We start from the raw sequence: 26,561 nt of genomic DNA, 5'->3' as shown, positions 1-26,561 counted from the left end.
TGGTCTAGCTCCACTTGTGCTGCCCACAACAGTCTTTCAGAATAAAATGATCTCAAACACAAAGCGTTGATGGCAAAATTTCTCTCTCTAAGTGTTCTTCAGAGGGTGAGTAAGAGGTGATTTCCATTGCACTTCAAGAGTCTGGAAAAGGGACTCGAAGTCATCAGAAATAAGGCATACTGGTACATATTTAACAGTATTGGTAATGAACCACTGGGGCAAATTACCAAAAGGGTGTTATGGATTCTCTATCACTGGCAATTTTAAAATCAAGATTGCATATTTTTCTGAAATATTTGCTCTAGTTCAAAGGGGAATTATTTCCAGGAAGTTTTACATCCTGTGTTATACAGGTCAGACTAGAATATCACCGTGTTCCCTTCTGGCCTTAGATCTATGCATTCCTTTCCCAGATTTGAAGGTTCACTGACAAACAATACATCTCTATTTTTCCCACTCACAGTGGGAACAGAGTTTTCTCTCAAGCTTTTGTCTTGATTGGTTGCACAATTGATTGATTGGGAGAGAGGGGAGCATTGCCCCACCCTACACAACAAGGCTCCTGGTTCTGGGCCCTTAAAGAAACGGTAATCTCTTCTCCCTGAGACTCAATCTTTCCCCAGGGCCATTTCATCTCTCCCTATATCTGCCACTGCTGTCCTTAGGCTATGTTCCATTGAGACTATTTGAAGTAGGGTAGTCTGGACCATGTTCCTTCTCCCACATTTTGATTCCTCTTTTCCTTATAAAGTCTCTTTAAAGTTTTTCAATTTGGGTATCCAAAAGCACTATTCACTGTTGAAAATCTTGGCATTTTTTGCACACATCTTCTGTGTACAACTTGCAAACCTATTTCTTCAAGTGCAATTCAAGTCATACATGCAGGACACTCAAAACATATAAACAAATGTTTCTCTAAAGCTAGCATCATAGAAAGATGAAAACATGGACTGATTCATCAGTAAAAAAAAATACTGCTGCTAATCAATACATTTTATTTGTATGTAATATCTGGTCTTTTCTCTAAAAGTTCCCTGGAAATTAAATAGTACCTCCCGACATCAATGTGTATCATATGATACAAAGATCCTGAGCACAGAGTATGCACATAATGCTGGAACATGAAATCTAACTGAGGTAAGAGCAGTTTATCAATATGTTACTTAGGAAATTTCCTATTTCATTCAAAGCATTCATGCTGCCATCTATGTGTAGATTTCCTCAATGAGGCAGCCATTTCAGGCAACAAACTTGTTCACTTGTCTACTATAAATAGGTTGGTTGTGAAATACACTCTGGAACTAAAGAATGAGCTTTAAAGATTCCGCTGAATAGAAAAAACATCTATCTAGATATCATGCCATATGCAATGACATTGGCCTGATTATTTACAATATTCAGAACAAATGTCATATATGTGCTTGTTATAAAATCAGTTGCTGATATGAAGTATCCTGTTTGTAACATAGTTAAAGCAAGTCTAATATACAAAATGCATTTTCAAAAATGATCAAATGGAAACACATCATATTAAATTGTATAATTTCACCCAAAGAGTGATTAACTATCATCTGTCAGACCCTGTGTACAGTAGGCTTGTATCTCTTTTATAGGTTCAGTATGTACCCATTAGAAGCTGCATTGTACCACAACCTCTTTAATTAGTCTTTGGACCATTAAGAAATTTGTCTCTTCTTCCATTTATCCCATATGTCACAAAATATAATCTTCCTCCTACCACATTCATCTGGTTGCCAAAGTGAAAACAATTACTCCAGTCTGCAGGGTTAAAGGGAACACAGTTATAATACAAGACAGTCAAATTCTCCAGTGTGTATTTAGCTGTTGTTTTTTTTTAAATAGTGACTAAAAGGGCAGAATTACAGAAACAGTGTACAGTTCAGATTTTATTTCTCCCTAAAATTAATAAAATACCCCACAAATCACAAGACCCATACGTTTTATACATCAGAATTACAAATATTGAGAGACTAAAGCTACATAGAATGGCAAGCTTGATAGAAATGGATAGAAAGGCTTTATCAGCTGCTTGCCATTCTCTGAATGGCACTGATAATGATTGAAAACATTTCTCAGAGACTGGATGCCAGCCCAGAGCACTGTTAATAGTAAGCAGATGATCATCATTTTTTTATTTTAAAAAGTTTCCTGTCAAAATGCAGCCCTTTTTCACATCTTCATTTATACTTGTCCTCCAGCTATTGCACAGTTCAGATGTACTGTATACAGTCTGTATCACAACTGTTACCATTTGTCCACACCAGTGATTCATACCCTGCATACTATGTTATAGTAATTTATACCAGAGTCATTAACTAACAGATACAGGTTTCAGAGTAGCAGCCGTGTTAGTCTATATCCGCAAAAAGTACAGGAGTACTTGTGGTACCTTAGAGACTAACAAATTTATTTGAGCATAAGCTTTCATGGGCTACAGCCCACTTCATCGGATGCATGCAGTGGAAAATACAGTAGGAAGATATATATATATATATATACACAGAGAACATGAAACAATGGGTGTTTACCATACACTCTCTAACGAGAGTGATCAGTTAAGATGAGCTATTACCAGCAGGAGAGAAAAAAACTTTTTGTAGTGATAATCAAAATGGTTCATTTGCAGCCATGGACAAAAAGTTGTGAGAAACAGTGGGGGGGAGGGATAAACATGGGGAAATAGTTTTACTTTGTGTAATGACTCATCCACTCCCAGTCTTTATTTAAGCCTAATTTAATGGTCTCCATTTTGCAAATTAATTCCAATTCAGCAGTCTCTCATTGGAGTCTGTTTCTGAAGTTTTTTTGTTGTAATATTGCACTTTTAGGTCTGTAATCGAGTGACCAGGGAGATTGAAGCGTTATCCAACTGGTTTTTGAATGTTATAATTCTTGACGTCTGATTTGTGTCCATTTATTCTTTTACGTAGAGACTGTCTGGTTTGGCCAATGTATATGGCAGAGGGACATTGCTGGCACATGATGGCATATATCACATTGGTAGATGTGCAGGTGAACGAACCCCTGATGGCATGGCTGATGTGATTAGGTCCTATGATGGTGTCCCTTGAATAGATATGTGGACAGAGTTGGCGATGGGTTTTGTTGCAAGGATAGGTTCCTGGGTTAGTGTTTTTGTTGTGTGGTCTGTGGCTGCTGGTGAGAATTTGCTTCTCAAATTGGGGGGCTGTCTGTAAGCAAGGACTGGCCTGTCTCCCAAGATCTGTGAGAGTGATAGATCGTCCTTCAGGATAGGTTGTAGATCCTTGATGATGCACTGGAGAGGTTTTAGTTGGGGGCTGAAGGTGACGGCTAGTGGCGTTCTGTTACTTTCTTTGTTGGGTCTGTCCTGCGTACTCTTCTGGCTCTGTCAATCTGTTTCTTCACTTCAGCAGGTGGGTAGTGTAGTTGTAAGAATGCTTGATAGAGATCTTGTAGGTGTTTGTCTCTGTCTGAGGGGTTGGAGCAAATGTGATTGTATCTAGAGCTTGGCTGTAGACAATGGATCGTGTGGTGTGGTCTGGATGAAAGCTGGTGGCATGTAGGTAAGTATAGCAGTCAGTAGGTTTCCGGTATGGGGTGGTGCTTATGTGACCATCGCTTATTAGCACTGTAGTGTCCAGGAAGTGGATCTCTTGTGTGGACTGGTCCAGGCTGAGGTTCATGGTAGGATGGAAATTGTTGAAATCATGGTGGAATTCCTCAAGGGCTTCTTTTGCATGGGCCCAGATGATGAAGATGTCATCAATGTAGCGCAAGTAGAGCAGGGATATTAGGAGATGAGAGCTGAGGAAGCATTGTTCTAAGTCAGCCATAAAAATGTTGGCATACTGTGGGGCCCTGTGGGTACCCATAGCAGTGCCGCTGATTTGAAGGTACACATTGTCCCCAAATGTGAAATAGTTATGGGTGAGGACAAAGTCACAAAGTTCTGCCACCAGGTTTGCCGTGACATTATCGGGGATACTGTTCCTGATGGCTTTTAGTCCATCTTTGTGTGGAATGTTGGTGTAGAGGGCTTCTACATTTATAGTGGCTAGGATGGTGTTTTTAGGAAGGTCACCAATGGCTTGTAGTTTCCTCAGGAAGTCAGTGGTGTCTCGAAGATAGCTAGAAGTGCTGTAGCATAGGGCCTGAGGAGGGAGTCTACATAGCCAGACAATCCTGCTGTCAGGGTGCCAATGCCTGAGATGATGGGGCCTCCAAGATTTCCAGGTTTATGGATTTTGGGTAGCAGATAGAATACTCCTGGTCAGGGCTCTAGGGGTGTGTCTGTGCGGATTTGCTCTTGTGCTTTTTCAGGAAGTGAGATACAGGCTTGATTTGGAAACAAATACAAAGGAAAAACAGCCTACTGGTGAATGCCCAAAAAAGTTGTCTTTCCTGACTCTGCAGGAAACTAACCTAACATGTACAAATATGGCACAACAATGACAATAAAAGCCAAAGGTTGCTTGCCTTAAAGTAGTGAAACCAACCAGGAGGTGGAGAATTAAGCTCCAATTTTGTTAAAATATTACACATGCCCTTCTTCTATCTGCAGCTGCATATCAAAGGAATTATTCTGTTTATGGATACAAGAAATGTCTTTAACAAAAGCTGGCACTTGACTACACTTGCCCAAATGTGGGTTTTGTTACAATCCAGATCTTGACCCAACTTTGCAGACATATTCACTGAGGTTTGCTAACCTTTTGGGTTGATCTTGGCTGAGTTCGGGATGCTAAAGAGGTTTTTTATGGTTTCAGACAGAAACCATAAAAAGCTTCAGTGTTTCATAAAGTTTGGACCCCATAACAGGCAAAGTGAGATGGCTTTGGCTGTATGTGTTTTCAATGTTTTTTATGCCAGGGCTCATGTTAGGCTGATTTACACTAATCCCAAGCAGAAGTGAACCAAAGTCTGTTGTCTTTACTATTCTTGCATGGTTCCGTAGGAACAAAGATACCTTTGTAGTTTCAGCAGGTATTAAACTTCCTGCCTGAGTCACCTACAGTGCTCACCTCTTCCACAATCAGTAAGCTGAACTTTTAGGAGAGACAATCACAAAACTGGCATACAAGCTCCAGAATTCTTGCTCAACCTCGTGATCTTATTTAGACTGTGTAAGCTCTTCAGGACAGGGACTGTCTCTCAATATATGTTTGTACCGTGCGTAGACGAATGGAGCCTAATCACAGTTTAGGACTTTGGATGCTACCTTTATATAAATAATACATATTATTGGATCACCCAAACAACCCTAGTTTTGCCCTGTAGTGACACCATGAGGGAAAACAATGAAATAAAACTAGAGCGTTTTAAAAAATCAGTTGCATTTAATCCAGGACCACAAACACTAAAATGCATTAACCATAATAATATGGTTATAACATGATATCAGTATAGGGAAAAACTAAATGTTATTTGGATGATTTAACTGTGCAATTCATTCCATACGCTAACATGTTTGGCATCCTTTAACACTTAACCTTAACTCTCAATTTTCTAGGTTGTTTTTGAATGATTACAACATCTTTCAAATGTAGTTTAAATCCATTTTAATATAGATTTTTTTTTAATCTGGGAATTTATCAAGGAATTATATGCCTGCTTGAGTTCTAGGATGGTTCAAAGACGTATAGAAAGTATATAATTATTTGAAATATGATAGGTTTATAAAGTAATTTATAAAGTACCCTATTACATTTCTATATAATCTTATTGGTTTCATACTTATTACATTATACAGGAACTCTTCATCAAGACAGGAAGTGCTTGGCCCAATTTGTGGAATACCTGGCATACCCGTGGAAGAAAGAAATTCTCCCAGAGGAAGCAGCACCTTGCAGCCAGAAACTGCAGTAGCCGCAGCTGTGAAGGTAGTTGGGGAAGACGTAGACCAGGCCAGCCAGGACTACACCAAGGACCAAACCATCAGGGAGGAAAGATCCACATGGTACAAGCTTCCAGCAGCCCCCACTGCACCCTCAGACACCTCCCCAGGCATGAGGGCAAAGGAAGAAATAACTTATCCTTAGCCTTGGGGTAAGGCCAGCCCCCTGGGAGGTAGAAGTTACTCCAGCAATGGCCATAGGTTCCAAAGTAACATGGCAAAGGGGAAAGGGACTTAGCTAGGGGCTCTACAGTTCCTGGATCCTGTAAATTCACTAGAACCTAATGTTTTCCTGTAATGCTCCTAGACACATGTGGCATCCTCCTTTAGGAAGGGGTTAAATAACAACACCAAATAGGCCCCTGGCACCAGATACTGCCTGAGAGACCTACCTGGCTGTCTGGTCAAGCCAGCAGCTTACTTGGAGACATGTGATCACAATTTGCATATAACAATCTGCATGCACTTACTTAGGAAACCACAAACTACCACATTAAATAAAATATTGCCAAACTTAGCCAAAGGGCCATTTCCCATTCTTCAGGTCACATACACTTTTGAAAATTAGAAGTTGGTCAGAGCTAGAACACAGTAACAAATTTAGCAGTGATTCACAATTTACCAATTTGAACTAAATCAACACTCTACTCTCCCCCCAAAATAAGGCTTTTTAATAAGGCATGTATGACTCTGTCTTCTCCTTAGTGACTGTAGCCAGTGACTACATAATCCTTTTTATTTTATCTCTCCACTGCCTACTCCTCCTCCTCTCTCCTTTGGTAGGAAGCTCCAGAAATCTGGAAGCAAAAGTTCCTTGTTCCTCCTTACAAAGCCATTTTCATATGGATTCAGTAATAAAAGTCACCTTGTTTGGGGTTGGTTTTTTTAGTAGTATTTGTTACTGATTTTCCATATATGAGACTCAGCTTCCCATATTTTTTTGCCACAAAAAAAGTTTCAATCTCACTGCACATACTTTGGACAATTTGATTATAGGTCAACATTTTCAAACTTTGTTTCCTAAAGTTAGGTATCTAAAATCAACCGGACTGATTTTCAGAAGTGCTGAGCATCCTCCATTCTGACTGAAGTCAGTAGGATTGCTGGGTGCTCAGTATCTTTGAAAACAAGGCCATTTTTACTTAGATCCCTAATTATGAGAGTCTGCATTTGAAAAATGTTTGTGTTTTCTGCCATGTGAAATGATTCCATCCATTTGTGGGCTTGAGTGTGTGTGGAGATTTGGAATTTGTTAACCAGTCTTTCTTCTGTCTCTCCTCTTTCTCCTGCATTATTAGTCTTTCCAGTGGCTGGATACTACACTAAGGTTTCTCCAAATTTCCAGGCTACTTTCCAAGTAGGTTCTTTAAACAGATGTTCCCAGTGAATTTTATCAACAGATAGTTTACTCAAGCTCAAAACCTGTCAGAAACTCACAGAAAGACACATCTTGTTTCCTGGTGAACTAGTTCTTATATAGACACCCAGCTCATGTCATGGTATAAAGCTTAACGCTTACACAGCTCATGCATTAACACAACACAGTACGTGCAACCTCCCCATTCAACACCACCCCATAGCCTTATTTTTAAATTGATGGCCTTTTAACAAATGCCCATAATTTTCAATGGAGCAGCAATAATCTCCTTCTGCACCTTCTCACAAAAACAGTTTCAATGTTAGTGTCTAGTCATTGAGATTGTGGTTTCCCAGCTATAGAATGAGGATATTGGTACATAGCTATCTGACGGGGTTGTTAGGATTAGAGGTTTATTTCACTGATGTTTGAAAAGAGCTAAAGTCAATAGGAGCTGAAGGTGCTTTGCACCTCTTCCATCTGTGAAATGGGGATAATAATTCCTTCTCCTCACAAGAGTGTTATGGGGATAAATTCATTAATATACGCCAGGTGCTCAGATACTACACTGATGTGTGCTATGTAAAAACATGAAATGTGGTAGCCAAGAACCTCTTAATGTCAACTGGCAATGGGCACAAGAGGGTGCATAGGTGTTAGTAGGATTTCCTAGGTCTGCTATGTACATTCTACTTCACCAAAAAGTGTCATGGGAGGTCTGAGTAAAAGCTGGCATCACACTGGTCACCAGTAGTTGGTGAAACACATGTATAGATATTGTGTAAGGAGTTATGGATATACACGGAAATTTAGGTTCTTAAGGTCCATGTCTAGGGACTGGTCACCAGCAAAGGGGAAAACCAGGCATTCTGGCAAACAAAAACTGTTTATCTATCTGTTGTTTACATGTAATTAAGTATTGTATGGTTCACAGTGAGTCTCCTCTCACCAGTCTGAACCAAATGCTGATGAAGGATTGTGAAAACTTCAAAGAGAGAAGAGTAATGGGAAGAAGCAAACAGAGGGGTAGCGAGGGAAGGAGAGGAGACACCCTATCCTGAGGTGCAAATCAAAGGCTTGCTCTAAGTGCGGGGGGACAAAGAGGACACCCTGGCATCCTTCACCTAGGAAGTAAAGGGACAGCAAGTTTGCTTCATGAAAGAGGGGTCTCAACCAGGCGTGGCAGAAAACACTGATTTAATGGTTTCATGACCTTGAGACAAAACAATATGTAATTCCTGGTTTCACTCAAAATGTTGTGTTTTTTTTAAACTTTAATGAGTCTTTTGACAAACCTGGGCTAAGGTTTGAGCTTTTACTGAAGCAAGGAATATGCTGAGTTTTGCATAGTTTCGGTTTCACTATACACATTTCTTGCACATCTAGCAAAAAATCTTTTCATATCTATAAAATGCAGCATTTGTTAATATCAAACAGCAATGGACTAGACATGAAATACTTGCTTACTTTATCATACCTAACTTACATGCTAACTTCCACCCACAGGTATCTAGAAATTTACTTCCTGGGTAACTAATTATTCACTTCTGTGACATGGCACTGGAGTTAGAAACAAAGTTACTGTGCAAAGTATAATTCAATCAAGGTGATATGTTAACATCGTAAACCCTGGGAGCAAATTGAGCAGTTTATTAATAGCAGAGTCCTGAGAGTATTTATGAACCTTGTGTTTACTCAAGAGTAAATCAGTCTTATTTGTGATGCTGTATGTTCTGGCCATTTTAAAGTGACCACAAGTGAAGCCTGTGCATTTATGTACCTGAAAGAAGAGGTTTTGAAAATGCCATTTGAGCAGAAAAAACCTGGTGGCTTGGTTTCACAGGGAGAATCCCCTGTTTCAGTCTATCTCAACAGAACAATTAATTCTGCATCTTGACTCCCTTGCCCAAACTCCTTCTTGTATTCTCAAGCTTGTTTTGCATTTCATCATTCTATTCAGTTAGCACCCACTCCAACCAGGAACTGGCCTCATAAATGGGTCCAGTTAGTGAAACTTTAATAGTTTAAGTATTAAAAGAGTTCACATTCAAACCTCCAAGTGTTTGATAGAATGAGAGACTGATTACCATGGTGATGGGTGTGGCATAAAACCAGGACAGAATACAGCAGATAATTTGAGAGCCTGATCAGACGTCTTCTGCGGTTCTTCTCACCTTTCCTTTGTTATAACTCACTGTGATCTGCAGCTCACACTGGCACTGCCGCATTAGTGGAGTTCTTTGCTATTTAGCACTGTTCCAAAAAACTCAGATGCTTCACACTATCATTCATGCTTCAATTTTTAAAATGCTGATCATCCATTCCTAAGTCATTGGTTAACTTAGATCCTGTGCTACTTAATGTCTTGTAAAATTACACAAGACAAACTGTTATTTTTAGTGCTATATGTACAGTAAACTGTTCTCCATCTATAACATTTGATTTTAGAGGAGTCAATATTTCACAGACATTAAGTAACGGGATCCATTATATTTGCCTGAGCAATATATTATCTATTCAGACACAGCTTTTCTTTCTGACTAAAAGCAATCTTTTCCACTAGTTCCGACTTAATCATAAAAATCCCCATGATGTTCTTCCCGTTTTATCAGTACTTATTGTACAAAGAGAGACAGAGAAGCTCTTCATCCTCATTAAACTACTTTTTGTTTTTTGACATTTGCATATTCCAAATTTAGAGCCTATTAACTGATGCTAACTAGTGTTGCTACTGCAGTGTGATGTGTGAATTCAGAATCTGTTAAATTTACCAGGAACTGTCTGGATTTTCTGCATATGCTGCATGTCTCTGAACCAACATAATTAACTTTCATAGTCCAAGAGGCTCTGCTTTTAAATGGTGAATGTGATATCTAGCCATGAAATAAAATGTTTTTTTATTTTATTTAATCTGAAAATATCCCATTTTTTACTGGACAGCAGTCACTATATCAAAAGGGTTTCATAGCTCACACACTACTAAATTTAAAGTAATAGGGCCTAGAATGATTATTGCAAAAGTAGCCATTTAAGACCTTGTCTTTTTGAGTGTGTTAAATCAGTGCAACCAGCATTAGTTCCTATATCTTAGAACCTTAGAAATGCTTAAACTCCCCAGGTTCATACCCACTATTTATAGGGAACTCCATTCGTCTGGATTCTTTGTGAAGGCATGGAAAGAAGATTTGTAACAGTCCTTCAAAGAATCCCAGTGGCAGAGCATATTACATAATGTTAAAAATGCCTCTGTGGATCTCAGACTATGCTTGATACAAAAAAGCTTTTATTCAAAATGTAGTGGAAGTCAGTGAATTTACACAAGATAAAGGCCTTATCCACTGATGTTTGTTGGTGCTGTAATAAAGAAAAAGGAACCCTGATGCTGTGGGGCTGTCCAATAGTGAGGCAGATGCAGAAAGAGGTGGACAGCAGAGTTAAAATGGTGCTCAGTTTCAACAGCCAAACCTCCGCCAAAAATTATATCCTTGGATATTTTACCTGCTAATTTGGGTTTAATTCCACCACAAAGACTTTGGTTCTTGAGGGCTGCAATGATCACCATGAGTGTGATTTTACAAAAATAGAAGAGTAGGCTTAAGCCTAGAATAGAGGAGTGGCATTTGGACCTGTTTGAGTCAGCAGCCACAGAAAATATAGTTTATTACCATAGAGATCGACTAAATGAATTTGATTAAATTTGGATACCTTTTCTAGATACATTTAGAAATTTTTTTGAGACAGCTCAAAGAATACCAGACCTCCATTCCACTTAACTCCCCTGTCTTTTCCCTCCCTCCTAGTCCTCTCCTTTCAAGTATTCGTTTATGTCTTCTATTTTATTACCTATTTGTTACTTTGTTACTATTTTATTACCTATTTGTTACTTTCATCCTAACATCTTATATCTGTAGTATTGGCTGGTTTTATATTGTCTATTCTTGGAGATTTGACTAATTGTAAAACTGCATAATTCTACTGAAGATCCTGTGATACGTGTCAAACTTGGAAACATATACCAGCTGTAAGTCATTTGCCTTTCTGTACTTCTCTATTTCTTTATGAAAATCAATTACAAATTTGTGTGAGGATAGGTATAGGCCAAAGTTGCTCTAGAATGGCTTAACTGGACTACTGAGTAACTGTTCTACCGTTTGTAATAAAGCAAGACACTTAGCAGAATTTTCAAGCAAAAGTAAAAACTTGTCAAAATAACCTCTTGGAAAAAAAAATCAATTTCCTTTTCCTTTATAAAGTGTTTTTAGATCTGCAAAAAGAAAATCACTATTGTAATTTTTAGGTACTTATATGGCTCCTCATTACTATAATATCCAAGTGCCTCATAATTTTTAATGTATTTAACCAGGGATTCAACCTTTCCTGTTATGAATGAAGAACACAGTGTATCCTCCCCCAAATCACAGCACTCACTCACTGAGCACAGAATGAATTTATTGACACTGTCTATATAAATCTGTTAATTAGAGTTAAAATTATTTTTGAAAATGAATCCTTAAAAATAGCGCTTGGTGTCAAATTCATTTTTGTCCCAACTGATCTCAAATCAGGAATTATCTGTCTACAAAAGGATGGACAGAGAGGTCAATCTTTAGTAAATCTGTCGCAATGGGTGTTTTTGAAAAGAAATTTGAGGAATAATGGTATTTTTTCCATTATTCTTCAAAACTGAAAGTGACTCCTTCAGCAGAAGCTCATAAAAATGTTCCTTGAAAATGGTTGCTATCTGATATTCTCAACTGAGGGTAACCGGTGGCCTCAGTCCCATTAATATGGCCATTGTATCATTCATCTTCTTCTCACAGTGCTTCTGAAAGCACAGGGAGACACCATCTTTCCTGAGGGCAGCTTGGCTTCACTCCCATTGGGAATCAAGAGAGGTAGTGGCCTTTTTAACTCTGCCTGGTAGTGACAAACTGAGGAAAAAATATGAAAAAAACCACTCTGTGTCTTTACAAAACAATTTAATCTAATTTGGAATCACAAATAGTAATATGCATCAATCATAATTGTACAGTTATTGCAAGGTGTCCCTCTATGTGTTTGAGTTATGGTTGTCTGGATGTCCTAACTGTATTTACATGCCTTAAAATGTTCAAATTCCTTTTACATTCAACTTTAACTCTGAATATCCTCCGTTTATAATGCTTGTTTTGGGTTTATTTACTATAACAATTCTATTTACCCTAGATAACTGATAATGCTATCGTTTTGTCTAATAACGTTTTCAGAGGAAAAGGATGGGAATTCCACCTGTTTACACAATACATAGAAAAGAAATTAAGAATAATTGAAACAAAAAGTGTGCAACTAACAAGTCCCATGCTTGATTTAGCTATTCACTCATGTTGCGTTTTGAAGCATCCCCCATTTGTAAGGTGCTGTTAGGTCCAGCTCAATAAAGCCAAGGTCTCTGCTTCAAAGACTTATACTCTAATACCCCAATCCTGCAAAGAGGACCATGGGCGAAGATCAGTGGGGCCATATGGAGTTCCACATGGGATTTCAAACAGGGGCAGCTGTCCACCCAGGCAAAATCCCAGTGAAGTCAGTGAGGCTCCTTATGTGGCCAGGGTCTTCCAGGATCTCTTTGCAGGATCAGAACTGTAGAATGTAACACCCTTAAAGCAGAGACTTTGTCTTTACACCTTTCTGTAAAGTGACCATCACATTGTTGGGAGTTTTCAGTTAATTACTAATGACACTGATGAAAAACATCAGTGCTTGTCATCTACAAAACCAATATACAACTGTAACAGTGCAAACTTACCTCTCATGAGCGCCCCCTTGGCCAAGTGCATGTTCTTACACTTTCTCTCTCAATTTGTCCCTGCTCCAGGATAGAGCAGTGCCCCAGGGCTCCCTCCCTGGTGACAATGGTTTACCCTCTTGGGCCATTTGGCTGCAGTTCTTCAGCTGGGCCACTATAGTTCAGTTCCCTCTCTGGGGTGCCCCAATGTTCAAGCTACTTCCCCTCAGTGGCTAATGGGGATTGGGAGTAGGGTGACCAGATGTGCCAATTTTATAGGGACTGTCCCAATTTTGGGGTCTTTTTCTTATATAGTCTCCTATTACCCCCCACCCCGAGTCCTGATTTTTCACATTTGCTATCTGGTCACCCTAGTTGGGAGGGACCCAGGCCCACCCACTACTCCGGGTCCCAGTACAGGGACCCTGTAGAAAGCACCCATCTGCTGTGTCCCTTTAACTATGTCACACAGCTTCTCTAATTCCCTGGGCCATTTCCCTGTAGCCTCACACCATCTTCACCCTGACCTCAGGGCCTTGTCCTAATGGAGTCCCAGCAACCAGCTCAGGGCTCCTTCTCGCTCTCACCAGCTTCTGGCAGCTCTGCCCTGTCTGGGGTTCTGCAGCTCTGTCAGCCAGCCATCCACACTCCTACAGCTCCAGCAAGGAACTGGACTCCCTCTGGCCCTACAACTCTTCTTATACTAGGCTGCTGGCCCTGATTGGCACAACTTGGAGGACCTTCTCCACTGCCCTTTTCTGGGGCAGGGTGTGGCAGGGCATGAGGCCTCCAGCAGGAGGCCTCAGAAGGTCTGTTATATCCCGTCACTACAACGTTCATGTAACTAAGACAAAAGGACTCTTTCCATCTTAGGTGCCCCTAAGATGCCATAGTTTATATTCTGTCTCAGAGCCTTACAGCCACATTGCTGGCTGCCTGAAGGGGAGGGTTCTGGGGCAAGAGCAGCCACATTGTATATACTGTAGTAAAGTTAAAGGGATCCAACTAATTTAAAAAAGCCAATAGAGATATGCCTGCAGGAAACAATCTGTAAACCAGACTCATTCCAGCTTTAGTCCCTTTATCTCCATTCTTTTAAAAAATACAGCATCTCTAGTACCAATAGCTTGTAGCACTACATTAGTAAGAGTTGAATTACTCACATTAATTCCAAACAAATTCTAATCAGTGTTATTACTTATTCAATGGTGTAAAATGGGAGAATATAGCCTTTATATTTTCTTCATTTATTTTAATAACTTATTTTAGGTCTAATAGTAATGAAACATTCATTGTACTTCTTACAAAGAGAGAGCTGCATGTGCCCTGTAATTTTTCTGATGTGCTTTTCTAATGCATATGTATAGAAATTATGCAGAAAAGACAGAGCTCAAACAATGAATTTACTAATTAATGTGAAGATTTTAATATGAGTATGACAGCATCGTAAGTGGATAATGGGGATACTAAGTTTCAGCTCTGACAAGCTCTTTAACAATGGCCACTGTTCAGCTGTGTGCAGACAACACACTGTAAAGCAATATTATCTCAAGAGGAATCAAGGTTTTTATACTTTAAGCATATTTGGAAATGTCTGTGATTTTTTTTTCTTTTTTGTTAAACACTTTCTGATGTTAGTGTTGTTCTTGAAAGGATGATGAACTAAGTTGTGAATAAGAAATATATCTTCAGCTCGCAATTTTCAAGTTTTCTTATAGTGAGAGATACAATGCAGATTAGTATTACATCCTGTAGGTGACAGATGTACAATCAAGATTTTTTTTTTCTGTTGTGTGTTATATTAACTACATTATCTAATTACTAATCACTAAATGGTGAAAAAACAGATTAACTCAAACATTTAGAGAATGCATTGTCAATATGGCTATGCAAACTCATGGAATCTAATGCTTTAAGACCTTCAAACTATTTTTTGAGTTCACAGAATTCACAGAACTAATTTAAGGTTGCTAGTTTTCCCCTCCTCTATAACTTAAACTCCTCTTCTCCCCACAAGGGTGATTCAATTAAACAAACAAAATATGTTTCTTCTTTCCCCTATCCCCACCCTTAACTAAAGCAGAGCCTGTCCTGTGTATTACGGCTAGAAGACTCCCAACCAACAACATGCACAGATGGCAAAAAATGGGTATATAATATGTTCATCTTATTGTATTAGAGAGGAAGCTGAACACAAACCGTGCAGCTGAACATTTTAAATGTGGGAAATTCAGATAAAAAACCACACTTCACAGCTGGCATTTATAAGTATAATGGGCCAAACTAAAATGGTGACTCCAGTCCCCCCTAGTTTTCAGTGAATCATGATAATAGTGGCAACAAAATGTAGGCTAGTATAGTGATGACGAATGAAGCTGGCAGAGCTATGAAACAATATGCTGCTGTATATGAGATGGGAGTAAGCCATGGTTAAGATAGCCATCCCCAAGACCCTACCTTCTCAGCCAGAGCCCTTGTATTGAGGCGGTTCCAAGACTTGTCAATGGCATTCTGCCCCCTTCTGCATCCTCCTGGACATGAGACCAAAGCTGGATTTATCAGCTGTCAAAACTCTCTGAGCAATGCATCCCCAGCAGAAGTCCCCACATGCCTTCCCACTAGTAAAAGTCTTCTAATAGACATCCCTAGCAACACAGGTTGTTCACTGATGGATCTGTTTTTCATAATGGAATGATAGAAGCCTGGGCCCTCCATCTCCCCCAGCGACAAAGTTTTTCTTTGAATATTAACTCCTTGCTAATCTTTTGCAGCACTTTATGAGACACCAGCTTTGATTTGTTGGTGGTAATATTTTTCTTTTGTGGGGGAGGGCTGTTACTAAAAAGCTCAAGTCCCCCTACATTACCTGCCTCTCTCTTCTTCCCTCCCTCTCCTCTGCTAAATATCTCAGGTGAGTGGGATGCTGCTGGTGTGAGTGGGGTGCACATTGTTAGGCCATGATTTTTTGCTTTTTCATAAGTGAGTGGAGAAACAATAACAGAAAACTCCCACTGACACACATTCTGCAGGAGCTTTAAATAGAGTTACTAATGTGAAAGTGCACATAATGATCTGGAAATTTATAGACTGAGGGTCTGATTGTGCCACTCATATCCACCCACAGAGGGGGCCCTCCACACATGGGTCTAGGCTTCATCGCATGGAAGGAGGTGTCAGCTGCCTCCACCGTAACGTTCTCCCCATTTTCTCGAGCCCCACAGAATACTCTCCATTCATCCATGGGAGAGAAGGACAGGAGAGGACTGGATAGTATGGAGCTGTGTCAGTTGGGCAACGTATCATCTCTCACAAGCTTTATGGGGACCTGTCAGGAAAGGTCATTTGCCACAAACTCCCTTCATGTTTGGGATGCTCTTTGGAGGTGGTTGCAATAAGGGAAGATCCTCACAGAATGACTCCAAAGAGGCCCTGCTGCCAGGAATGGTGGAAGTGCTGGGGATCCAGTGCCTGTGCTGACATACAGCTGTCACAGATCAGGGCAATCTGTATTTCTCCTCAGAAGTCCAGCATGAGCATCCACGCTCAGGCTACCTGCTCCCTGGCCAATCACCTCTCTTTGGTGGAGACACACATTTCTCTCTCTCCTGAGGGGCTCTCCAAGCTGAGCAATTCCCTGCCTTCACGGTGTTATTCCCAGCAGAGACAGATGCCAAGCAGTTTGGAGTGGCTCAGGAATGTGGGTGCCAACCTCAGGGCAGACTGTAACAAACCAGGGCACAAACCCCAAACTGGTGGTGTGTTCTATACTTAGATTTCAACAACCAAGTATCAAGTATGAACTCCTCAAGCACTATAACAGCCTTAACATGGAGTCACAGACAGTTCCTTTGGGCACGCCAGTCTATCTTGCCACCCAGGCAAGCTTGCTATTGTGATAGATGGACCCTTACACCAAAAAAACCCAGCAATATTCAGGTTACCAGAAACTCGTACAAGGACCAGTCACTTACCACAGGTCAATTGCACCTCAGATCACACACCAATGATAACATTAGTAGCCAATCCTGTAACAAGCTAACTTAAGATTTATTAACTGAGAAAAGGAAACAAGAGTTATTTACAAGGTTAAAGCAGGTAAACATACACACACACACAAATGACTTACAGTCTTAGGTTCCAAAAAAATAATAGAAACTGCTGTAATGCGCAAGATCTATATGTCCTTTAGGACTAACCCAAGATAAACAGGTTGGGGATCACTTGCTTACGCTTAGCAAAATTGCCCTTTCCAAATTCCAAGCAGCATGACAATTTCTTCTTGACAGAGATTTTTATTCCCTCTTCCAGAGTTCAAGCTGTGATTAGATGAGCTTTTGTGCACACTCCCTCTTCATCAGTGTGTGGAAAACGATCAACAAAGTCTTTTGTCCTCTGATGTTCCACAATGATTTGTCTGGTATCTATAGGGTTGGACAGGACATGACACCTCTTGTGGTAAACTAGAATTTCACACTTGGTAATGCTTCTTTCCTCCCTGTACGAGTTTCTGGTTTCCTAGCAAACATTTTTATAGTTACAGAGCAAACACTTAAATATTATTTTATAATATGGTATACAGATATTGTAATGAGACTAATGCATGCAGCAACTCACAAGCATTTAATAAAGTCCATACACTAAACATGTCTCTATAAATCTAATACCTATTTTAGCAACATACAGGTGAGCCAGACTGGTTTCCAGCTATGTATTTGTCAGTGTTCAGTGAGGCCTCCTGGCCTTGGTATGAGCTGGCACCTGGTCTGCCAACACCACAACAGGCTGCTCAAGCAGGCCTGCCTGCTTTCTCTTCAGAGATGGTTGGTTAACAGTGTAACTGTTATCACAATGCTATATTTATGCAAGCCTATGTTGTTTTAAGGAAAAGCACTACAGAGAAAACAGATTAAAAATAATAAAAGAATTTACATGCATGCTAATCAGCCAGAGATCACCCCAACACTGACATGGGCTCTGGCAGAAGCAGTCCTTCAAAACTCCACCCAAGGGGTTTCCTTGTAGTCTGAAGTTCATCACAGCTTCAGCTCAGAACAAGCCCACAGTTTTATGGGGCCTCAGTAGGCCCAGTCCTTCATCCCTTCCCAAAGCTTGGGGCCCTCTGTGGATCATAGATCCTATCCATTTCTTGGATCAGGAAGAAAGCCATGAACCTGTTTAAAAAGAGGCTATTTATCCAAAACCCCTTTCTTGCCTGTTGGCCCCTGAAGAATCCAGTTTGAACTAGTCTTTGTGAACCTTTCCAGGGGGCAGCATCAAAGGGCTGATAACCAGAAGAATAAAATTAGCATGTCCCTCCTCCTAGAGATCTTACATGCACATACCACAATAATACATACACAATTGTATTTTAATACAATGGACCCCAAAAGTATTAAACCTAATTCAATAAAGTTTAAATTAATTCACTAACATTTATCTTAATTCCACAAGGTTGCCCAGGATATTGTGGGATATTCTCAGTCTGTCACAACTGCATCGCTATGAGACAGTCCTGGCCTCCTAGGGATCTGTAGTATTTGTAGGGTGGATCCTCAGCAGCAAACCCTGACTTCCCAGTAAAATAATTCAGGAGGAACTTGGCAAAGAAAAGTCCCTTAGCTATTTCTCAAGGGTTTTCCCTAGAAGGGGCTGCAGGCCCATTTGAAAACTAGCTGCTGTTATTATGCGTACTAACTACTTTTTACAAGTATTTTTATGAAAATTCTATGAAACAAGGGTATATCCTTTCCTTCTTACATGTGCATAACTCCCATGGACATTAATAGGACTTATGTATGCCTCTCAAGAAGAGAGAAGACCCCTAAGCATCCCTGTTATGATGCCATTAGGATGCAAGATGGTGGTGGGAAAATGTCAATGCACATCTTTGGAGACCTCATTTAAATGCAATTATGATGTACTCTAATTACCATAATTGCCCAAATCATGAATCCTGGGAGACCTTATTAGGACTGATCTACTGGAATAGAACAAAACTTGTTTTTCTGTTGCACCTTTCATACTCTAGATAGCACAAAGTATTTTACAAAGAAATGATTTCAATACTGGAATGCTGACCATGCCACTTCCCCTTTTCTTTTTGAAAAGTAACACAGGACTTAAGTTTCCACTTTGAAAAACCACCAGGTACAGATAGGAAGACTTTGGTTTAACATCTTATCTGAAGGACAATGCCTTTAATATTGAGTTATGATAGGATTTTGGCTCACAGCCCATGCACATAATGGGACTTGCACTAAACCTACTGGCATAGTAAGAAGAGTGCTATCAACAGACATTATGGCCCTGATCCAGCAAAACATTTAAACGTATGCTCAATAGTCTCATGCTTAAAGTTAAGCATGTGTTTGATTATTTTTCTGCCTAAAGCATATAATGGCAAACAAATCTCATTTTTTAATATTTAAAGTGTTGGGAAAATTTACATTGCAATATAAATAATTTGTAATAATATAATAAATGATTCCATTCCAAATACTGTAATATCATCAAAACAATATTAAGGGCTAAAATCAACCCCTTAAAATCAAGAAACAGAATGATTTATTATTATTATTGATTTGTTCTACAGTAGCACCTAGGATGATTGTCCTAGACACTGTTCAAACACAGAATAAAAAGATGGTCCCTGCCCCAAACTGTTTACAATCTAAGTGTAAAATACAAGACAACAGATACATAAAGACAGATAGGGAGCACAAGGAAGTAATGAGACAATATTAGTCAGTGTGCCAGGCAGTATTCTCAGTAGCCCAGTAGCCTAGCCATTGTCAAGTTTTTTGTAGGCATCACAGAAAAGGTGAATTTTAAGGAGAGTTTTTTGAAAGAGGATAATGTGGTAGTTTTGCAGTTCCTCCCAAGAGTGTGGGTAGCATGGGAGAAAGCATGAAGGTGCTTTTCAAAAAAACAAAACAAGTGGGCGATGGAGGCTGGCACCATGGGCTGATCATTAGTGGGAGCTGACATGTTGATAGTGAATGAGAGATGATAGGTAGGGTTGCAGTATTCTGTGAAGGGCCTTGAAAGTGAGGACAAGTAGCTTATGTTTGATGCAATAGAGAAGAGGGATCCAGAGGAGCAATGCCCAGAGAGAAGTGATGTGATTAAAGTGACAGAGTAGGAAAAGGATCTTTGTAGCAGAATTCTGAAGGGATCTGAGCGGGTCATAACAACTTTTGTCAAGGCAAGAGAGAATTCAAGTTCTGTTCAACTCTAAGGGCTAGTCTACACTTACCAGCCGGGTTGACGCGGTGAGTTCGACTTCTCGGAGATCGAACTATCGTGTCTAATCTGGACGCGATAGTTCGAACTCCGGAAGCGCCGCGGTCGACTCCGGTACTCCACCACTGCAAACGGCGGTGGTGGAGTCGACCTTGGAGCCGCGGACTTCGATTCCGCGGCGTCTGGACGGGTGAGTAGTTCGAACTAGGGTACTTCGAATTCAGCTACGCTATTCACGTAGCTGAACTTGCGTACCCTAGTTCGACCCCCGCCCTTAGTGTAGACCTGCCCTAACTCTGCCCTTTTGTGTTGATGCCTTAATAGCTGGTCTTTTTATTACAATATATTATTTGTCAATTAATACTAAATGCAAAATTGTACAAACTAAATGGATTTGCCTTTTCCTTAGTTTTGTGAATTACCTAAACAATCTTTTCAGTAATTAATTCTCAACAAATTCTGTGTGAAACCAAGAAACACAACAAGCTACATTCTTACTTAGTCGTTTAAGTATCTCATGACTATACTCAGGAAATCATTTCGCCCTCTTCTCCCATTTTCTTTCATTAAATCAATGAAAAGGCAAATTTCAATATGTCCACAGAATGTGTGATACCTCTAATGTGCAATCGCTATATATGAAATTGTGACTATAACATCCATGCACATTTAGTTTAATCATTAATGTATTTCTTATTTAATACACTTGAATCCGGTTGTCCTTTTCAATATTCATTTGTTCCATTTCTTCCCTGTCATCTAATATTCTACCTGCTTATTATGTTGTCACTCTATCACTTTACTACTCTTTACCACCACAACCCTGATGTCATTTTTCTAATTCTCTGCTGCCCTTCTTTAGTGTCAGACTTTTTCATTATGTCATCCTGCTTTTCTTCTGCATAGTAGAATGTAACAACGTAGAACTACTCTGGATGCAATTTTCCATGTAATATTTCATTAGTTTTATAAACAGGATTTGTGACTTTGTTTATTACATTGTAAGATTTTAATAGACCTGACTACAAACACCCAGTTTGCCTTCAGCAGTTCTATTTTTATTCTTTCTTATGCAGTGCAGTGGTTGTGACCCTTTCAACTGTGTTAATGGGAACTTCTTTGTACGTTCATTTATTTCAAAGAGTGTTGTTTGCATATATTGCTTTATTATCTATCAACAATTCTGACCATGAAATACAAGAGATTTATCTCTTAAATATCAAGATTATTAATTATCTTGATAATTAAATCTGATAATCTAAATAATTAAATCCTCAAATAAAGAGGTCTAATAGATTCTGTTGCTCCTCCTCACAAGTAGTACCTTAGCCTATGAGTAGAAGGGGGCAAAAAATTTTGTCTGAAACTTTTTTTTAGTGAAAAATGAAGATTCGGCTACACTGAACTTTTTGTGAATTCATGTTGCTTTTGCCAAATTGTGCATTTTGAAAACAAAAACAAACCACACATTCCAAAAATATCACAATGTTTCGTTTTCACATTTTCAAAACAAAAACATTTTGATATTTTGGTTTGAAATTACTTTTTCTTTCAAAATGTCCTTTAATTTTATTTTTAATAACTAAAAATGTTAAAAAGTGGCCAAACGCAAAATAAAACATTCTGATTTTGCCAAAATGGAACATTTTGTTTGACTCAAAATGAAATTTTATTTTATTTTTTAAATTGTCAATGAACCAATCCATTACTTGCACATTTCTAATTCTGATCAGTCCCACGAGAGTCATGGAGTAGTGTACACCCCAGCAAAAGAAAGGATATTAGAATGTGATCCTTAGCTATTAAAATTAAGCCAAATTTAGCTCACTTCAGACTATTCAGGATTTGATCAATAGACCATATGCTATTTTAAGTTTGTACAGCTGTGTTATTACACAGTTATGCACTCAGATATGATGCTCTCAAAGGAAACAAACTCTTTTTTAAAAAAAGGAAACAAGTAATGCCAATTAAGGGAAATTTAAGTGTACAAAACCTTAATAATAAAAATGAAACCCAAAATATCATAAAAAGAAGAGGCTCACAAGTTTTATTATAGTGTTTGGAGATAGTGCAGGGCTGGCCTTTTGTAGCAGAAGGTTGTCTAAAAGGAGGGTAGGTCTCTTAGGGTATATCTATACTGCAATTAAAAACCCGCAGCTGGTCTGTGCCAGCTGACTGGAGCTTGGGCTAAGCATCTGTTTAATTGCAGTGTACACGTTCAGGCTCGGACTGGAGCTCTAGGCCATCTAAGGTGGGAGGATCCCAGAGCTTGGGATGCAGCCCAAGCCTGAACGTCTTCACCCCAATTACAGAGCCCCACAGCCCAAGCCCCATGAGTCCAAGCCAACTGCATGGGCCAGCTACAGGTGTCTAATTATGATGCAGACATGCCCTTATACAGGATTAATGGTGCAGACACTGTTTTCCTGATTCTGGTTTCACAGTGGCCTTACTTCCATGTACATCTGTTGACTTCAATGGAGTTACCCCTGATTTACATAAATGAAAATCAGACCTACTCATTATTTTCAATCTTTCCTTCAAACTTTTTCATTGCATGCCAATACTGAAAGCATGTATGGACTCATGTGCCCACCTCACTTCAGATGGAAAATCAGCCTATTAAAATATGGTCAAAATATGGATTAAAAATTCATATTGGTTATGGAAAAACTAACTCTTTCACCACAAGACACATATCAACAATGTATTGCTACCTTGACTCCCTTTATGATTTTATAAAACAGCATTCTTTAAATCTTGGAAGAGCAAAGAATTATTTGATTGTCTCCTTTGCATAAATGACTCTTTTAATTAATTGTAATTAGACTGACTCTGATCAGGCCATGAGATCAGAGACCATAATTACATAGTATATCTTAAGTGCATTCTGATATATAACCATGCTGAATTATTTTTGTTTAATCTTTTCAGTTAGTGTTTCTACCATTTCTACTGTTGTTTGATTATACATAACAGATGAATAGCTTAATGGGCTGGAATATTATATACTATAACTGAGGGATGTAATGTATATGGCTCTTGGCATTTATTTTTAAACTGTTGCCCTGACTGTGTTCCACTTTTATCCACACATGCCTTATTTTTTAATTTTAAAATGTACGAAAAACAATGCAGTCCCATACCTTTGCAGTTTTTGTAAAATCGAAAACAAATTATACTAAGAAAGCTTTAAGGTATGTTATGTTTTTAAAAAACATGAACATTTTAACTTTTCTGTTGCTGTGAAGGTTGCAACCTGACAGAACTTGCATAATGTACTTCTGAATTTTTCATATTCTGACTTTAGATTGGCCCCATTTTAACAAGGATGTGCAGTATACATCCATAAGGCCAGACAAGTGCCCTTTTTGTACATATATGATTTATTGAATATTGGGTTAGTATTCAGTTTGTGGAGGCAACATTTGTATTCACACCAAATACTGACTTGAATGCAATTCATTCAAGAAAATATTCAAAGGCTGACTCTGAAGATTTACTGGAACTCACTGGTTCAAATTCATCCCTTGTGTAACTGTACTAGCTTTGGTGGAGTTTCATCAGAATTTAATTGTGCCCATTATCTTAAATGTGTGTGTTCTTCTAAAAAGTTTTGCCCAATGATCCCAATTATAAACACAAAATCATAATTCTCTTTAGTTTTTAAAATAACAAAAACAAAACAAAACCGTTTTTATTGGAGAACTGTTGTACAAAACAACATAGCAGGTATCCAAACAGTAGCAGTTTGGATATATATAATATTAACATTTTTAACTGTTCTTCTAATAAAAGACTTTCAAACCAAAAAGGGAACCCCCCTGCCAAAGGAAACACAGCCAAAACAATGGCCTTGCACTTTAATAGAATAAATGTAGCAGATATGCAAACCAATCCACCAAACTCTTAAACTTGTTTCACAGTGAGGTTACAAATACCGGGCCACATTCATCAGTGTGCTTTGGCTGGTTTGCACCAATCCAGTGATATAAAGTAGATGTAAAAACCCAGTTTATTTGGGCCATGTAGGGCTGCTTTGGGTCACTGAAGCAGAGCAAAGCAGCTGCAGTGTACTGGTGAATCTGGCCCATTTAATAGGCATATTACTTTTATCTCTGGCTTTATTAAAGTAACTTCCAAATTAGAGCTGCTGTAGATGATGTGCAACAGTAGCCAGAAAGAAACAGTCACCAGTTGCTTGAGTCATGGGGTCAGTCAGCCTTCCCACACAAACTACAGAATCTAGGTGTTATTCAAAGCTTTGATGCTAGACTTTAGCTTTCTTGTATCTTACAGTTAGTGTTTTCTGGGCATATTATGGATCTGGCTCAGTATCTTTCAAGGACCCTATGGTTAGTTATATTTTTGATGTTACTCATTTGGGGCGGAGGGGACTGGCACCACTGACAGCTCTACTTCATAAAAAAAGTCTCATCCCAGTGCACCAAGGGCAGGAATGGGATGAGACCTCAAGCTAGCCAAAGAAGTTTGATGCACCTCCGTAAAAGAAAATACCATCACTGAAAGATCCTGTTTGCTCAGATTATCTGTGGGAGTTAAGAACTAGATGTAACATCCAATCAATGTCTTACTTTTAGGGTGGTTTTGTAGCTCCTTTGGGAAGGTCCTGGCCAGCTAACATGACAATGCTGATTCAGAGAGAGGTTTAAACAATATATGAACTTATGTGTGGATCAAGCTTCCATGTTAAACAATTATATCTGGTATCGGAAATAATCATCTTTTCCTCTCTTATGACATATGCAGTTGGGAAAGGGAAGTAAGATTACAGACATGCACAGGGACAAGGAATCAAGCTGCCACAAAGCTATCAAGAAGGAACAAAAACAAGATGCAAAGAAAAAACTTTTGTACAGTGTGCACTTTTCTAAAACAGCATCTGCGGGTGACATGTCATACCTGACATAGGTATAGAGAGGAGACTGGCTACATACTAGACACAAAATGTTGTAAAATCAGAAAGTAGTCACCTGATTAATTACAGTGAAAATAACTCCGTAACAGATGCAGAGAAAAGGAGTGCCAACAGAAATCTGAAAGATTCTATTAAGAAGAAATGAACTTCATTTACAAAACACCTGATTAATCAAACTTTATGCAAGCAGAATCCAACCTCTTCCCAAGCTGAGGTCTGGCTGTGGTGAATCGTACCCACAGGTGCTACTTAGACCTATTGGCTGAAATATCATCCACAGCCACTCCACACTTGGCATAGCATTAGTGCTACTGAATCCCCATAACTAGTCTACCAGGAGCCCGACCTAGGGGTGTAAGTGGTTCAGAGGACCTTGTCCACGTCTTTCATGACAGGATGAATTTCACACCTAGAGTAGGACATAATTCTTGAAATACAATTAGTTAAAAAAAATCTGTAATTTTACCATGAAAAATTACCACTCATGGGTTTTAAAATACATCACAGGTTGTGTGTACAGTACACACTGTTATTTATATGAGAATACCTTGTGGCATATTCTGCTTTTGATGATGTATGTGATTACTGTATATGACCCTACACACTCCTGTATTCACACCCTACACACTATTATAATAATCTTTGTACAAACTATGCCTTGTGAGGTATCATTTGAAAACTACAAACTCACTGATCATTAATATTTTCGTGTGATATATGTGTAGCGTATATTCAGAGCTATGGATATATGCTAAAATTATGACTAAAGTGTGTTTAAACCAGGTATGTCAAGGAGAGTTGTAAACAGATTTCTCTTAGACAAAGGCATAGGCACCGACTCCATGGGCGCTTTGGGGCTAGAGCACCCATGGGGGAAAAATAGTGAGTGCTGAGCACCCACCGGCATCCCCCCATTAGCTCCCCCCAGTCCCTCCTGCTCGCCGGCGGGCCCAACAAATCAGTGCCTCTCCCTTCCTCCCAGCGCCTCCCACCTGCTGCAATCAGCTGTTTCACAGTATGCAGGAGGCTGGGAGGGAGTGGGGAGGAGTGAGGACATGGTGCACTCAGGAGAGGGGGAGAAAGGGGAAGGCGGGGTGGGGATGGAGCAGGGGCGGGGAAAGGCAGGGATGGGTTTTGGGGGAAGGGGTCGAGTGGGGGCAAGGCTTGGGTCAGAGCCGGGGTCAAGCCCCCTCTCTGGCACTTCGGAAAGTCAGCGCCTGTGGACAAAGGAAAGTGTATTTGATACTCTGACCAGCTCGGTCTTTAAGCAAAGACATTGAATGTCCATTTTTACATATTAGGTAAACAAAGTTAGCAAGTGGGGGATGAGACAGCATGACATCTACACCCAGGGAGAGAG

Source organism: Mauremys reevesii, linkage group 1 (assembly GCF_016161935.1).
Source record: "Mauremys reevesii isolate NIE-2019 linkage group 1, ASM1616193v1, whole genome shotgun sequence".
In the NCBI taxonomy this organism is placed as follows: domain Eukaryota; kingdom Metazoa; phylum Chordata; order Testudines; family Geoemydidae; genus Mauremys; species Mauremys reevesii.
The sequence above is the reverse complement of the archived record's forward strand: the minus strand, read 5'-3'. Positions refer to the sequence as shown.